Consider the following 14,725-nt stretch of genomic DNA (forward strand, 5'->3'; position numbering starts at 1 on the left):
ATACACAGTGATTCCATATCCTCCTTGGTTATTCATACATCTAGTTGCTAATTTGGATGTGGGAACTGCTGCCAAAGAGATATATAGAAATTGCTGAAGACCTGACAGATACTTAAAATAGCTCAAGCCAAGAGATGGAAATAGCCTTTGGTAGAGAAGGTGCAATCAGCTTTGCTCCAAGTTGCCTGAAAAAAAGGAGTCTTCATCTTTCTTATCGTTAGCAATAACTGAACAGTGACTCGTATTATTTAGTTTCATAGGATGCTAAAAAAAAAAAAACTTTTTTAAATTTACTTAGGCTAGCAGTTGGTGCCTTTATCACATCAGGAAAACTCCCTGATTATTTCACATACACAGAGTAATCAGTGATGGCATTTTGAAAAAATGGTATTCTAACCATTCTCTTACTATTATTTTTAGTTCGATGATTTACCCAATATTATGTTTCTTCCCTCTCCAGAGGTTACTGAAATCCTGAATTTTATGTTTATTGTTCCCGTTCATGTCCTTATAGTTTATGTATGCCATATATATTTCTTAAATTTTATTATATGTGTTTATTTTGCATGTTGGTAAGTTGTATATAAACATTATACTGTACATGCTCTCTTTAACTGGATTTTTGGATCAGTGTAGGTTTTTGAGATCTCTCCTTCTTGAGACATATAGCTCTAGTTCATTTGTTTTCATTATTGTATAGTATTTTTCATTGTATGCTCATACAATTTGTTGTTGATTCGGTTCCAACTCATGGTGATCCTGTGTACAACAGAACAAAACATTGCCTGGTCCTGTGCCATCCTCGCAGGAATGGTCCCTCTTATAACACGTCCAAAGTAAGTGAGACAAAGTCTCGCCATCCTTGCTTCTAAGGAGTATTCTGGCTGTACTTTTTCCAAGACAGATTTGTTCATTCTTCTGGCAGTCGATGGTCGAAGAATAATAATATTCTTCACCAACACCGTCATTCAAAGACATCAATTCTTCTTCAGTCTTCCTTAATCATTGTCCAGCTTTCGCTTGCATGTGACCATATTATACTACAATATAATGATCCATTTTTCAATGATGAATATTAGAAATGTTTTAGTTTTTTCCTGTAAAAATAATTCTGGAAATGTCTTCTAATTCCCCTGTATGAAAGAGTTTCTTTAATGACTACACCTAGCATTGGAATTACTCATCATACATTTTACTAGACATAGTGGCTGTAACAGTGGGCTCAAATATAGCAACGGTTGTGAGGATGGTGCAGAACCAGGTGGTGTTTTGTTCTGTTGTGCAGAGGGTTGCTATGGGTCAGAACCGGCTCGACCACACCTAACAGCAACAACAAATGAAATTATAATCCAAAATGGTTGAGGAAATCCTATTGGCAATAAAGTCGAGTTTTCGTTGCTTTACATCCTCTTCCACAGCTGGTATTATCAAACTTTTTAGTTTTAATCAATCTGATGGATGTCAGGTAGGATTTCATGGTTGCTTTAATATGCATTTCCCTGATTATTGCCTCATTATTCTGTTCATTGGCCAATGATTTTTTGTCTATGAATTGCTTGTTCATATCTTGTGTCCATCTTTTTTGCTGGGTTGCTTGCGTTTTTTATATTGACTTATAGGAGCTTATAATATATTCTGATGACTAATACTGTCAGTTACATGTGTTATAAAAGTCTTCTCACAGTCTATATCTTATGGCAAATGTCTTGTGGCGTCTTGTAATACACAACGACAAATGTGCACAAAAGTAAAATTTTTTCTATTATGGTTTATGTTTGTAATGCCTTGTTTAAAAACTCCTTCTCTACCTGGAGTCATAAAGCAACTATCTTCTAGTTTTCTTCTAAAAGTTTTAAAGTTTTGTTTTTTCACATTTAAATTTCACAGTCTACTGAAATTATTTTTTATGTATGTTATGAGGTATAGCTTCAGCTTTTTTATATATTGCTAACCAATTGCCCACATCATTTATTTAATTGTTCATCCTTTCCATACTGAATTGAAATACCGTCTCTATCACTTATTAAGGCTTCATGTACACGTGGGTCTGTTTCTGAATTTTCTACTCAACTTCATTTGTCTATTTATCTCTGAACCAATACCGTTGTTTATTAAATACTAAAGCTTTCTAACAAATATTGATATCTGGTGAAGCAAGGCCTCCCATCTAGTTCTTTTTCATCAAAATAATCCTGGCTATTCTTGGTCCTTTTTTCTTCCATATTAATATTTTAATCAGCTTATAAATTCCCATGAAAATGCCATTGAAATTGAGATCTTGATTAGAATTTCCTGGAACTTATTGATTAATATGTGGAGTGGATGTCTTTAAAATATTGAGTGTTCCTATCCATGGATATGATTTGTCTCTCCATTTACTTAGACCTTCTATAATGTCTTTCAATACAGTTTTGTGATTTTCTACATGAAAGTTTTGCATATATTTTGTTAGATTTATCCCTTCCAAGATAGTTCATGTTTTTATTTGTAATATAGATAGTTCTTTCTGGAAATTACCTTTCTTAACTATTTCTGGCATACAAGAATGCAATTTTTTTTATGCATTCTAGTAATTCATCAGACCAGTAACATTTTTAAATAACGAATCAGTTTTAATGTTTTTTTCCCTGAATACAAAAATAATATATGGTCATTCTAAATAATAATAATTTTAAAAATCTGAAAATATCCAGAGAAAATTCTTGTAAACAATTTGCTTTATTTCATTTTGTTGTCTTCTTATCTTTCTTTCTCCCTTACTTTTAAAAAAGTATTATTGTGGAAAACTTCCAACATATACAAAGGCATAAAGAAAAGTATAATGATTCCTACAGGGTTTAATCTCCTTCTCAACAATTACCAACTCATGGTTAATCTTTTTAATGTATTACTCCCTCCTCACTCTTCTCTATTCCTTCCCAGATTATTTTGAAACAAACCCCAAGCATCATAAATAAACCCGTTGCTGTTTAGTCAATTCTGACTCATAGTGACCCTATAGGACAGAGTAGAACTGCTCCATTGGATTTCCAAGGCTGTAATCTTTAGGGAAGCAGACTGCCATATCTTTCCCCCATGGAATGGCTGGTGGGTTTGTACTGCCAATGTATCTCTAAAACAGCAGTTCTCAATTCGTGGTCCTCTGAGCAGCAGTTTCAGCACCACCTGGGAACTTGTTAGAAATGCAAGTTCTTAAGCTCTGCCAGAGACCTACCAAATCAGAAACTCTTGGAGTGGGTCCTGCACTGTTTTTTAATCAGCCTCCAGTTGATTATGAGGTACATTCAAGTTTGAGAACCTGGTGGTGCAGTGGTAAAGAGCTACAGTTGCTAACGAAAAGGTCAGCTGGGGCAGTTGCGGTGCCATAGATCGTTTTTGTATGACCTTTCTAGCCATGGTCTTGTAACTTCCACCCAAGAAATTGGGCGGGACTGTGTAATAGGGTAATTATGGCCCATCAAGGGGATTGGTTAGTCTTGCCATCCCACTAGGCTTGAAATGAGTGACCCCAGAGGTGGGAAAGAGAAGTTCCCACCACCACCAAGGAAGAACAGCCAGGAGCCAGCATGTCCTTTGGACCCGGAATCTCTCCATTAAGAAGCTCCTGGACCCAGGCAACAGAGAGAGAGCTGTAACCCTGAAGGTGGCAGGAGAGACCAGCAGGAAAGACTGGGCATTGGGCTTCCCGGCCCACAGAGGGAGAGAGATGAATCCCTTTGGACAAAGGTAGAGGGCCGGGGAAAGGTGTGCCTTCGAGAATGGCTGGGATGAGGCTGTCCTGATGGAAGAACTGTATCCTGAGTGTTCCCGAGCCTGAATTGTAACCTGTTACTTCCCTAATAAACCCTATAATCGTGAGTATGGTCTGTGAGGTAATGTGTGGCCTTTGCAATGAATTATTGAATCCAGTAGAGACTGCTGTGGGAGGGAAGGCTGGTATCAGAATTGGTAAAAATGGTGGATAGAGAAGGCATGTCTGATCTCTGGCCTCAAGAGAATCAACCTTGCACTGTTGACCTTGATTATTCTTCCCCTTTGAGAAGTTAGAAGTTAGACGGTGCCCCCACACCTATAGGGTCACTATGAGTCAGAGCTGACTCGAAGGCAACAGGTTTGGTTTTGGGTTTTGGTTCTAAAATATAAGGGCATTTAGAAAAATAATCACAATATCATTAACATGCTTAAAATTTAATGATAATTTGTCAATATTATCAAATATCCAGTCAGTGTTCAAAGTTCTTTAGAGATTTGATTTGCTTAATTTTTTTATTTCTTGGCATGAGTACTTTACAGTTGGGTTGTGTACTTACATCTTGAAGCTCATGATGTTTGGTTGTCTTGCTTTTTGTGAAGTTAGCAGACACTTGCTGATCATCGCCTACATCCATCATATCGTTAAAACCAGTTTCCGCCAAGTCAATTCTGACTCATGGTGGCTCCATGTGTGCAGAATAGAACAGCACTCCATAGGATTTTCAAGGCGGTGATCTTTCAGAAGCAGATTTCCAGGCCTGTCTTTCGAGTCATCTCTAGGTGGGTTTGAACTGCCAACCTTTGTAGTTGAGCACTTAACAGTTTGGACCACCAGATATGTCTCATTATATCATTAAAACCAAACCAAACCCGTTGCTATCGAGTCAATTCCAACTCATAATAACCCTTTTAAGGGGTTACAAAATGGTAATATTCTAACTCTATTGTTTCTTCTGAGTCCTGATCTTTTCAGTATCAACGGTTTTTTCTTCTCTCTGAAAACAAATAGGATCATCTCTTTGTCCCTAGGGTTTTGAAATTTAGTGACGATACGCCTTGGCGTGGGTCTATTTTTATACATTTTGCTGGGTATTCTACAGACTTTTTAATTTCAAGATTCATGTCCTTCATTTATGGGAAATTTTCTCACTAGTTCTTTAATAAACTCTTTCTTTCCATTTTCTTTGTTCTCTTCCTGAAATTCTTAATAATTGGATGTTGGACTGTCTAGATTGGCCCTTTAAATTTTTTTAATCTTTTTTTTTTCCATCTCTTTGTCTTCTTGCTGTACCTTCTGGAAGATTTTCTCAACTTTATATTCAAACTTTTTTTTTTTCCCTCTATCTTAATTTTAATCTTCAAAAGACTTAATTTTTTTTTTTTTTTGATCTTTGGATGTTCTTTTGCTAGCATCCTCTTCTTGTTTCATGGATGCACTATTTTCTTTTTTCTCTGAGGATACTAATAAAATCCTGTTTTTTAATGATTTCTTCTTACACAGTCAGTTTCTCCTTTTTTGCTTGTTTGTTTTGTTTTTGGCCACTGTCTTTCAGGTTAGAGGCATTCCTCAAAAGATTGCTGTCTTTAATTGTCTGTTCATACTTAAGAATCAAGTAATAAAAAGCTGACTGGGAGCTCTGTGGGAGTGGGTGGGTTTTGTTGACTGTGGTGAATAGTAACGTGGTAAGGTGGCTAGGCTATTCCCTTGGGAAACCTATGTCCACAGGGAAGGATTATACAGTATCCTGCCTGTTGTGCATAAGTCTGGTTGCCTCTGGTCTGGGAGCTAAATGGAAAACGAGGGTTAGGAGAAGCACTGTCTAAAATTCAGTATATAAATGTACACTTAATCCCCTATTTTCATACAGTACTCCTGACCTCAACTGTATCTGGTGTCTCCCTGTCCAGAAGTCCCTATTTTATCCTCTCCAAAGACCAATCTCTACTTGCTGCCAGAGTGTGAGCAGGGCAGTCAAATGCTGCACATACTGAGGTAGGGAATCTGGGCTCTAAATGCTTCATAAGCAGAATTCCACCCAATCCCCCTGCTTTCAGACCAATTTTTACCCCAATTTATAGGATTAGCTGTGACTACCAATTCCTAAGCCTTTCAGGGTGCTGCTGGGTAAATGAAACTGGCTCTCAACCAACAGTGTTACTACAGGGTAAGGACTGCACTGAGTGACACTATCAGAGGATGTGACACCAAAATGATTATCTATAAAATTTTTGTGCACTGCAAACTGTGGGTGCTGGTGCACCAGATGCTGGTGGGCCCAGGCACGGAAGTGGGCATGGGTGCCGTGGCACAGCTGGGTCAGGTGCTGGAGTAGGAGGATGTGGCCAGCAGGTGCCTGGGGCTAAGGTGGCCCACAGGCTGTGCACCTGCTGGACTGAGGCTGTGGAGTGTGCAGCATGGGAACACCTACAGGCAGTGGCACCAGGAGTCCTCAGGGGCCTGGCCGGATTCTGTATGGTCTGGCATGGGAGGAGGCCCATGCGGTGGGGAGAGTGACACCATGAGTTACCGCGCTAGGTGACACCAACCCTAGTGACGCCACTGTTCTCAACTTTCCCTGCTGCCAGGTTAAGATGCAGATTTCTCAGGTTTTCTAGGTCATTTACTGCTTCTCAGACTCCAAATCTTTGTTGCTGTTATCTCTTCGTTGGCCTTGTCCTTTTGGATTTCTATCTTTAAAAAATTCTCTTTGCTGTCATTTCAGTGGGGCTTTGGGAAGGAGCAAAGGGAAGGTCACACTGATTCACAAGTCCTTCTGAAGTAGGAACTCCTTGTTCTCCTAAGAAGATCAGAAATAAAATCATATCCCATTTTATAGATAGATCATTTTAGGGACAAAGAAACCAAGTCATTTTTTCCAAGATGACAGACTTCGGAACAGCAGCTCATTGCATGTATGTTGAAGATAAAACCAATACTGTGACACTATACAGTTGTCATATTCCTGACACAAGCTGCTCTATCCTGCCTGCCCATTGTTTTGCAGTTGACCTCTTCCAATGTCACAGCCAAGTAATAAGAGCTGGAGTTAGTTGCTGAATACAAAATGACCTGACTAAACATTCACATATTACTTTCTTCTTCAAAAAATGGAACAAATCTGACCTAAAGGGTAGTATTTTTCATGATAATGACTGTAATTAACTAACCAAGCTGAACGAGCCTTAGAATTCAACTGAGAAAAGACTACCAATGCCAGCATTGGTTTTATCCAAACTGGAGGCTTGACAAATTTGTGAGTTGGGTCTTTCAGAGATGAGAAAAAAGCTGAGGCCACCCAAATTTTAATATAGTCCCTGAAAGTAGGTCTCCAAATGAAAACGATGCTTTACCCTTTAGAAGCAGAGTTTTTTGGATCCTCATGCCTCCTGAAGCGATTTACTGCATAAGTTTCTCTTAGGTCAGCAGGATAGTTACTCTGGGTTTAAGCCAAGAACATTTCACAATCAATTCTTGCTCAGATTTATTACTCTTGCAGCTAGCCGTTGGCCTTTATTGCATCACTAGGAGTTAGACTAATATTGCCAGTAGATAATGTCATAATCTGTTGATGAAACTATTCATTACTATTTTGGGTCATTTCTTTATTTATTTGGGATATAAACTATATCACCCCTATTAAAATGTGTCAGATGTGCTGGTGTTCTATACACCTCAGTTGTATTCTCTTGACTCTATGGATGAAATGAGCCTACACCAAAAACCTGGGGTTACTCTATAAGAATATTTTTAAATTAATTATACTTCCTGTTAGGACAATTCTATTGGTATCCAAAATGCATTTCCAGACATTTCTGTTGAAACCAATCCTTGTTGCCGGTTTGTGGCTTTGTCTCAGGAAGAAGGATGCTATATTTGAATTAATCGATAAAGAATAAATGCACTCAAAAAAAAAGTTTATGGCTTGGTGTTCTTAGAATGAAGATGTGCAAAGAAAAGTTCTGCCAAGTGTGAGAGCTAGAAGTCATCCTACAGATTACCTAGTCCAGCTCTTCTATTTTATAGGAAACTGAGTCTCAGAGTGAGTTAGCGAATTTTCCCTGTATCACTCAGCTTTTTAGTGGTGGGGCTAGGAGTACTCAGTTCTTGGGTCCCATTCTCTTTCCACTGTACTATGGCAGCAGAGTATTTTCTTTAAACTTTACATTATTTACTTTCAGTAACAATAATAATATTTTTTATTTAGAAATAATTCCAAACTTATAGAATTGCATGCATAATACAAATAACTCCCTTACCTTTATCTTTTATCCAGATATATCAATTGTCAATATTTTTCTACATTTGTGTTATATGTGTATGTACACACACAGGCTGAAGTATTTAGGGGTGAAGAGGCAGAAGGTGGCAGCTAACTTAAGCATGCGTATTTCCTAAGAACAAGGAAATTCTCTTACAAGTATTAAATTCAGGAAATTTAACATTGATACAATGCTATTTATTGTGTAATATAGAGTCCATATTCAATTTTTACCACTTCTCTCAACAACGTCTTTTCTGGTAATTTTTTTTGGCCTAGATCCACTCCAGGTTTACATTGCCATACCTCTCTAGCCTCCTTTAACCTGGAATAAGTCTTAACCTTTCTTTGTCTTTCATACATAAACATTCCTGAGGACTACAGGCCAGCTATTTTGTGGAAAGTCTCTCAGTTCAGTTTGTCTGATGTTTCCTCATGATTAGATTTGGTTTATGCACTCTTCTGGCAAAATACTACATACATGACTTTGTGTCCTTCTCATAGCAGCACATTAGGAGGCACACGATGTTGGCTTGTCTGTTATTGGTGGTAACAGCTTTGACATTTGGTTAAGTAGGGTCTGCCAGATTTCTCAGCAAGATGCTGTCAACATAGTGTCAAGACAAAAAAAGTCTGCATGGCAGAAGGTATCTAAAATCCCTCTATGACCTGTGCTAGATAAAATCCTGGCACAAGCTAGGGTTACATATAGTTCCTTGCAATGCCAGTCAGCATGATACAGCCCTGCCAGTGGAGGGTCTTCAGCTAGGACCCTACCTTGTGTAGGTTCTTCAGACCTCCTTCTCCTGCCAAGAGCTACAGTCTGCAATGCTCACATGATAGTCCTCAGTGGGGCCTGCTGAATCCCTTTCCTAAGAAGCCAACTATTGTCTAGATATCCCTTCCTCTATAGGAACTCACAGAGCACTATCTCAAAAGCTGAAAGTGTATGAGCTGGATTAAACTGTGGTCTGCATACCCTGAGCCCTTTTTTGATTGGTTGCAGAAATATTTAACTAACAAGCCTGGCTTTTTCTAATTGGGCTTACTTGTGTAATAAAACACCAAAAAAAAGACAAAAAAAACCAAGCCCATTGCCATCAAGTGGATTCTGACTCAGAGTGACCTTATAGGACAGAATACGACCGCCCCATAGGGTTTCCAAGGAGCAGTTGGTGCATTTGAACTGCTGACCTTTGGGTTAGCAGCCGGGCTCTTAACCACTGTGCCACCAGTGCTCCACTTACATAACAATAATAAAAAAAAAACAATGATAAAGACCCCACAAAACGTTTTTCGCAAGACTCTGACTGTAGTAGCAGAGACTCAGGTCTGGAGATATTGTCTTTGCTTCCCCAATTCCTGTTTTCTTCTGTGCTGAGGTAATGAGCTGAATAGAAGGGATCTTAATAAATAGAGCTGAAGGTCTGTGGGTGGGACACCTGCAGTGACTGCTACAGGTAAGCACCTGAGAAAAAGTGGGCCTGGTATCTGAAAGGGAAGGTAGGGATGCCATGGCACAAACTTAGCAAAGACAGTATGCAAGGCAGTTCCCAAGGACAGGAACTATTGGAGGACTGGTACCCTAAAGCCTGCCTGCTACAATCCCTTTCTGAACAACATAGGTAGATAGGTAGGTAGATGGAGAGATAGAGGGATAGCTGCCGTCAAGTCAACTCTAACTCATGGCAAACCCATGTACAACAGAACGACACGTTGCCTGGTCTGCATCATCCTCAGAATTGCTGGCATGTTTGAGTCCATCGTTTTGGCTAGTGGACCAGTGCATCTCATCAAGGGTCTCCCTTGCCTTCACTGGTGTTCTACTTCTCCCAACACGATATCCTCCTCCAGAAACTGATCCCTTCTGATGACGTGTCCAAAACAAGTGAGTCAGACAATGTTCTATTATGATCCATGAGATTTTCACTGACTAATATTCAGAAGTAGATTGCTAGGCCTTTCTTCCTAGTCTGTCTTACTCTAGAAGCACCACTGAAACCTGTCCACCATGGGTAATCCTGCTGGTATTTAAAATAACGGTGGCATAGCTTCCAGCACCACAGCAATAGACAAACAAAATAAATTGACAGGTGGGTGGACTATATAGGACTAACCAATTCCCCCGCTGAGTACGTGTGCACGCGCGCACACACACACACACACAAGCATTTTAAGAAAGTCTCATGTTTATGATCAAGATATTTTATCTTCATATCTGCAAATCTTCAAGGAAGTAATAGATCTACCTCAGGAAGTGAATATTGCAATGATTTTTTATTAATCAAATTCTGTCTGTTACTCTGCTAAATATTCATTACCTTTTATGATCAAGCCCTTCATAAATTAAAAAAAAAATGAATTCATTACAAAACAGCTGGAAAAAAAGCCCTATGTCACCTCTGGAAAATCATTCAAGTGTTCCAAATTACATGTAAGAAATTATTTTTTCTATTCATTCTGGGGTTTAGGGGATAAATAAATCAGCTCTTTTTATTTCCCTCCTGAGTCACAAACCGACTGAGATATAAGACACAGGAATCAAGCAGAGAGAGATAAAAAATATCAGCTTTGTCACTCTAAGACTGAATTGTAGAATGAAACTGAATGTATGGTTGTAATGGGCCTCCCTAAAATCTCCCTCCCTAACAATTCACTCAAGGGTGCAGTCTCCCACTTATTTGCAGGGGAAAATAACTCCCTGGGAAGCTCAACATATGGAGCTTGTGAGAGTGTGTGAATCCTTTAGACAAATTACTTGAGAGAGAGAGAAAGAAGAAAGGTGATGCATGAAAAGTTTATGAAAGGGGACAATAAAGCCTGTGCAAGATAAAAAGGGAGGAAGACAAATTGGGCAGGGAGAGTCTTCAGACCAGGATGCAAATCTGACACCTCTGAAAGGAAAGGGGAGAAGAAGCAGAATTGGGCAAAGAGTGCCTGGGATCTCAATGCAGCTCTGATAAGTCTCAGCCAACCCCCATTAGGGAATTCCATGGCAGTATTGCCTATCAGCAGAGTCCCATGTTGGGCAGAATGTCCAGGCCCTAGCACTCCTGCAGTGCTCAGGCATTGGTTGGGGCTGCCCAAAATGAATGTGGCCATGAAAAGCTGGAGGCTTTCAGCTAACTGCACTCTCTGCAGGCGTATGAAAAGTTTTTTTCTTGATGGGATATCTGAGCACTGTACCTTCATGGCTGCCATATACGCCTACTCTGTTTTTTTTTTTTTTTTTTTTTTTGCTGTGTTCTGATCAGAAAAGTTGCTCCTTCTCCCCTGGGGAGGAGTGGCCAAGACAGCAGAGCGAACCTGGAAGTATTATTCCCATGTGTTTCTCCCTCAGGAAATGAGATAGAAACACAAAAAACAAAATGCATATTAAAGAAAAGTCTTTTATGGAACCATAATGCATGAAAAGTGATTCCCCTCACTCCCTGAAACCACTTGTCTTCTAAGAAGGCTGAGTCCTGTTAACTGGAGAGTGCTTATATGTTGTTGAGCTGGAGTGAACTCAACTACATAGCAAGACGGAAGGGAATATAACTCTGGATGAAGATGAGAATGGAGCCGATGGCACTAATCATCAGATACAGGACGGACAGAAAGAATGCCCTAGTATTAGGAAGGCCAAGAGAGGACTTGGAAGAATATAAATGAAAAATAGAAAATTTAAAGATGATTGTTTTGGGGATTGTGATCGCTAAGGTTGTGCGTCAACTTGGCTGGGCCATGACTCTCAGTGGTTTGGCAGTTACTATGTAATCTGGCAGTCGTGTCTGCCAGTTTGTCATACTGTGGGGGCTTGCGTGTTGCTGTGATGCTGGAAGCTATGCCACCAGTATTCAGGTACCGGCAGGGTCACCCATGGAGGACAAGTTTCAGGTGAGCTTCCACACTGAGACAGACTAGGAAGAAGGACCTGGCAGTCTACTTCTGAAAAGCAGTAGCCAGTGAAAACCTTATGAATACCAACGGAACATTGTCTGATATAGTGCTGGAGGATGAGCCCCCCAGGTTAGAAGGCACTCAAAAGAGGACTGGGGAAGAGCTGCCTCCTCAAAGTAGAGTCGATCTTAATGACGTGGATGGAGTAAAGCTTTCAGGACCTTCATTTGCTGATGTGGCACGACTCAAAATGAGAAGAAACAGCTGCAAACATCCATTAATAATCAGAACCTGGAATGTACAGAGTCTGAATCTAGGAAAATTGGAAATCGTCGAAAATGAAATGGAACACATAAACATCCATACCCTAAGCATTAGTGAGCTGAAATGGACGGGTATTGGCCATTTTGAGTCAGACAATCATATAGTCTACTATGCTGGGAATGACAGCTTGCAGAGGAATGGCGTTACATTCATTGTCAAAAAGAACGTTTCAAGATCTATCCCGAAGTACAACGCTGTCAGTGATAGGATAATATCCATACGCCTACAAGGAAGACCAGTTAATACAACTATTATTCAAATTTACACACCAAGCACTTGGGCCAAAGATGAAGAAATAGATTTTTATCAGCTGTTACAGTCTGAAATCGACAGAACAAGCAATCAAGATGCATTGATAATTACTGGCGATTGGAATGCAAAAGTTGGAAACAAAGAAGAAGGATCAGTAGTTGGAAAATACGGCCTTGGTGATAGAAACAGTGCTGGAGATTGAATGATAGGCTTTTGCAAGACCAAAGACTTCTTTGTTGCAAATACCTTCTTTCACCAACATAAACGGCGACTATACACATGGACCTCACCAGATGGAACACACAGAAATCAAATTGACTACATCTGTGGAAAGAGACAATGGAAAAGCTCAATATCATCAGTCAGAACAAGGCCAGGGGCCGACTGTGGAACAGACCATCAATTGCTCATATGCAAGTTCAAGCTGAAACTGAAGAAAATCAGAGCAAGTCCACGAGAGCCAAAATATGACCTTGAGTATATCCCCCCTGAATTTAGAGACCATCTCAAGAACAGATTTGAGGCATTCAACACTAGTGCCCAAAGACCAGACAAGTTGTGGAATGACATCAAGGACATCATTCATAAAGAAAGCAAGAGGTCACTGAAGAGACAGGAAAGAAAGAAAAGACCAAGATGGATGTCAGAGGAGACTCTGAAACTTGCTCTTGAGCGTCGAACAGCTAAAGCAAAAGGAAGAATTAATGAAGTAAAAGAACTGAACAGAAGATTTCAAAGGGCCTCTCGAGAAGATAAAGTATTATAGTGACATGTGCAAAGAGCTGGAGATGGAAAAGCAAAAGGGGAGAACACGCTCGGTGTTTCTCAAGCTGAAAGAACTGAAGAAAAAATTCAAGCCTCGAGTTGCAATAGTGAAGGATTCTATGGGGAAAATATTAAAAGACGCAGGAAGCATCAAAAGAAGATGGAAGAAATACACAGTCATTATACGAAAAAGAATTAGTCGATATTCAACCATTTCAAGAGGTGGCATTTGATCAGGAACCGATGGTACTGAAGCAAGGAGCCCAAGCTGCTCTGAAGGCATTGGCAAAAAACAGGGCTCCAGGAATTGATGGAATATCAATTGAGATGTTTCAACAAACAGATGCAGCGCTGGAGATGCTCACTCGTCTGTGCCAAGAAATATGGAAGACAGCTTCCTGGCCAACTGATTGGAAGAGATTCGTATTTATGCCTATTCCCAAGAAAGGTGATCCAGCTGAATGTCAAAATTATAGATCAATATCATTAATATTACACACAAGCAAAATTCTGCTGAAGATCATTCAAAAACGGCTGCAGCAGTATATCGACAGGGAACTGCCAGAAATTCAGGCTGGTTTCGGAAGAGGACGTGGAACCAGGGATATCATTGCTGATGTCAGATGGATCCTGGCTGAAAGCAGAGAATACCAGAAGGATGTTTACCTGTGTTTTATTGACTATGCAAAGGCATTCCACTGTGTGGATCATAATAAACTATGGATAACATTGCGAACAATGGGAATTCCAGAACACTTAATTGTGCTCATGAGGAACCTTTACATACATCAAGAGGCAGTTGTTCGGGCAGAACAAGGGGTTACTGATTGGTTTAAAGTCAGGAAAGGTGTGTGTCAGGGTTGTGTTCTTTCACCATACCTATTTAATCTGTATGCTGAACAAATAATACGGGAAGCTGGACTATATGAAGAAGAACGGGCATCAGGATTGAAGGAAAACTCATTAACAACATGCGTTATGCAGATGACACAACCTTGCTTGCTGAAAGTGAAGAGGACTTGAAGCACTTACTAATGAAGATCAAAGACCACAGCCTTCAGTATGGACTGTACCTCAACATAAAGAAAACAAAAATCCTCACAAGTGGACCAATGAGCAACATCATGATAAATGGAGAAAAGATTGAAGTTGTCAAGGATTTCATTTTACTTGGATCCAAAAATCAACAGCCATGGAAGCAGCAGTCAGGAAATCAAAAGATGCATTGCACTGTGTAAATCTGCTGCAAAGGACCTCTTCAAAGTGTTGAAGAGCAAAGATGTCACCCTGAAGACTAAGGTGCACCTGACCCAAGCCATGGTATTTTCAATCATATCATATGCATGTGAAAGCTGGACAATGAATAAGGAAGGCCAAAGAAGAGTTGACGCCTTTGAATTGTGGTGTTGGCGAAAAATATTGAATATGCCATGGACTGCCAAAAGAATGAAGAGATCTGCCTTAGAAGAAGTACAACCAGAATGCTCCTT

Source organism: Elephas maximus, chromosome X (genome assembly GCF_024166365.1).
Source record: "Elephas maximus indicus isolate mEleMax1 chromosome X, mEleMax1 primary haplotype, whole genome shotgun sequence".
Taxonomy (NCBI): Eukaryota; Metazoa; Chordata; class Mammalia; order Proboscidea; family Elephantidae; genus Elephas; species Elephas maximus.